This window comes from Camellia sinensis, chromosome 2 (assembly GCF_055761805.1).
Source record: "Camellia sinensis isolate YWXY chromosome 2, ASM5576180v1, whole genome shotgun sequence".
NCBI lineage: Eukaryota > Viridiplantae > Streptophyta > Magnoliopsida > Ericales > Theaceae > Camellia > Camellia sinensis.
In genome coordinates this window covers 53,126,225-53,130,203 of record NC_138962.1, presented here as the reverse complement: position 1 = coordinate 53,130,203, position 3,979 = coordinate 53,126,225, and positions in this window count along the sequence as shown.

The window sequence follows — 3,979 nt, the reverse complement described above, 5'->3', positions numbered from 1 at the left end:
AAATTTCCATTTCACAATTAGCAAGATAAAATAAACAAAGTAATGTAAACATGCCACTGAAAATTAGTCCACATTGAAACTAAGAATTGAACAAAATAAACATATCAGAGAAAATTACACATTTCGGAGAAAATTACACATTCGTGAGAAAATTTCCATTCCAGAAAAAAATTCAAGTCCATAATATTAAAATACCAGAGAAATTTATATACACAACCAGAGAAAATTAAACATGATAGAGACACACAAGGGAGAAAAGTGATGTGGCCAGAGAAAATTATAACTTAGACACAAACAAGAGTAATAGACATTCTAGAGAAAAATACATATTCCAGAGAAATTTATAGGCAACATCACAGAAACATGTTTAAGAATAAGATCAAAACACAGATAAATAATTTTTTTTCAAAATAAACATGCTAGAGAAAATTCAAAGAAGAAACACACATTCCAGTCCATAATATTAAAATGCCAGAGAAATTTACATACACAACCAGAGAAAATTAAACATGATAGAAACACACAAGGGAGGAAAGTGATGTGGTTAGAGAAAATTATAAATACCAGAGAAACTTAGACAGAAACAAGAGAGTAATAGACATTCCAGAGAAAGATAGACATTCCAATTAAAAATACATATTACCGAGAAATTTACAGAGCAGATAAATTTATAGACAAAATCACATAAACATGTTCAAGAATATGATGAAAACACAGAGAAATAGTTTTTTTTCAAAATAAACATGCCAGAGAAAATTCAAAGAAGAAACATACATCAAGCAAAAAACAGAAAAATTCAAATGCCAGAGAAATTTATAGATAAAATGACACAAACATGTTCAAGGATAAGTTCAAAACACACGGAAATAATTTTTTTCAAATTCATGTAGCTTTTTATTACGAAATTGAAACCCTAATTTATGGAAGGTTAATACAAAATGCAATTAACTATGTTTCCAGAGAAAATCTAGTTGTATTGTAGAAAAACTTACCAAAGTTAGGATGAAACTTTAATGACGAGCTAATATGTCTTGAGATGAAGATGTGACGTGACGAGACGAAGATAAACTGAGATGACGATGAATAGTGAAAACGGGGTCAGAGAAAAATGTGAGGAATGAATGAAATGATTTTTGCAAAAGGTAACAAAGCTCTAATGTCGATGGTGAAGATGATATTGAAACCCTAATTCTGCTGTTCTCTTGTTCATGAAGTGGTTGGATGCTTAGAATGGAACTCAATCGTCGGAATCAGTTTCGTCTGTGTGTTGATTGTGTGAAGGGTATTTTGGTCCACGAAATAATTATAAATGCGCGCCATGTTGTTCAAGGACCTGATGCATCACTCTTTTTTTTGGTATCATTTATCCTCTAAATTACTATTATTAGGGACCTTAAAAAAAATTCCCCATAAGTAAAAGGAAAAATTATAAAAAAATCATAAGGTTTGACTGCTATAATAAAATAATTTTTTAATTATGTTAATTTAAATTTTAAAATTTTTATTTATTTTCAATCTATATATTTATTTATTTTTATTAAGTAAAATTAAAAGAAAAATGACATTTAAACTATTAAACTTAATGAAAAAAAGTATTTTACAAATTTTAGTCATTAAAAGAGTTAATTTTCTAGACAGAATTACTAGTCAATGTTAATTTGGAAAAGTTATTACACATACATGGAAAAGTGTATAATTTTAGTAATTAATATTTGAAATGTTTATCATTAATTTATAATTATTTTTAACTTTTGGACTTATTTGAATTTTTCCCTTTATTATATTGATTTTATTAAGGAAACTAGACAAATAATTTAAATTAAAAATAAATTTTAAATTAATAAAATTAAAATTAAAAATTTATTTTATTAAAAGGCTCAAATCTTTATTTTTATTTTTATTTATTTTTTGTAACTGTCCTTAAGTGAAAAAAACCAAACATGACATGAGTGTATGGGAAAATTCTATATGCACCCTACCATAAAAAAAAAAAAAACGTAATTTTATTATTAAATTTTGTAATAGGGAAAATTAGCCTAAAGCCCCTCCCCCAATTTTAGTAATGGAAAAGATCCACAATATTATTTTATGATGTCTAAGGTCCCTCAATCCCACACCCCATGCATTACAGAGAAATTTGGTATAAGCTTGAAACCTTCACCTCTCTCTCTCTCTTCTCTCTCTTAGACTTACGCCTCACCTCTTCTCTCTCCTCGTTGCTGTGCTCTCTCTTTCGTCACCAGAACCTGAACTGAAGTCTTCAGTGGTTCACAGAGAAGTCACTGATTTGTCGCCACCATGGCAGTCGCGGAGGGGTTACCACAATCCATCGCTAGAATCTGAAGCAAAAGCATTACATCATTTTGGCCTTGATCATAAACATCTGAAGTCCAGCGACCAAAATCTTGATATTTCCCCTCCTCGTAAGCGGAGGCCTAAGTATGACACACTTTCACCTGAACCCAATCTCAGACCATTGGAGTCTGGCAGAGAGGTTGCTGATTTGTCACGGCCACATAAGCAACAATATCGTCATTATACTCCATCACCAGAACCTGAAACAAAGCAATTACTTTCTTCTGGTCCAGATCTTGATTTTTCCCCTCATTGCCGGCACCATCCTCAAAAGGCAGCATATGAAGGAAAGAACTCAAAGATATCTGACTTGCCTGACATTTCCCCACCTCGACGAGTTTGACGCAATTCTCTGTATTAAGATGATTCACATGCCTCTCTAGGGACAGATCTTTCACCTCCAAGGACAAGCAGGATGGGTAGGCCCTAGAGAAATTTCTTTTATCCCATGTAAGCTTAATTTCATTGTTTATGATTTCTATGAGTATTTGAGAATCCAATAAGATTTGAGCTTGAACAGTTTTTTTATATTTGAATCAAAGAAATTTTTTCTCTAGTTTGGTCTAGAGAAAATTCAGCCCAAACCAGAGATGGACCAACCCAATTTTCTTTGAAGTAGAGCACTAGAAACCAGAGAATTTCTCTGGATTAACCCAATTTTCTCTGTAGAGCACTAGTTCAACCCAGAGAATTTCTCTGGACCAACCCAATTTTCTCTGAAGCAGAGAACTAGTTCAACCTAGAGAAAATTCAGTCCAAATCAGAGAATTTCTCTGAACCAACCCAATTTTCTTTGAAATAGAGCACTAGTCCTTATTGTTGTCCAGAGAAATTTGGAGTTTTCTTTGTGATGTATCCAGAGAAATTTGGAATTTTCTCTGTGATGTGTCCAGAGAAATTTGAAATTTTTTCTGTGATTTATCTAGAGAAATTCTCTGGATCGAATTTTCTCAGGATCGAATTTTCTCTAGATTGATGTTGAGAGACCTTAGACATCATGAAAATATTGAGTGTCATTTATGCTATAAAATCTTAATACCAGGGGTCTTAAAAAAAATTTCCCTTAAAATAAATCCAATCACACATCACCACAAATATAAGTTTTAATAAAATCAATAAAGATAAAATTTAAATCTTAATGCTGTATTTGGTTAGGAGATTTTGGAAAGAATCTTTTAAAAAAAAAGGTAAGTAAAATATAAATAAAATATATTTATATTTTACATAATTTCATACATTTTATTTTTTCTTTCTAAATCCCTTGTTAGATTATTTGAGATGATTTAAATAAATATATTTTTTAATTTTTTATGAAAAGATATAAAAAAAAATAGAGAATTAGGCCAAGTTTGGCATCTTCAAAAAAATTCAAAAAGTCAAAAAGTCACTATCCTATTTAAATCACATCATCTCATTTAAGTCACATCACCTCTCTAACACATCACTTCAAACCCAACTCAAATCCAACCCATATTTCATAAAAAGTCAAAAAATACACTTATTTAATTTTTCCAAACTTAACCTTAATATGATGAAAAATAATATACTTATCTAAAAGTGTACTTGTGTCAATCATATCAAATAACTCATATAAAAGAATAAAACCGAACCGAGCGGGCTAGAT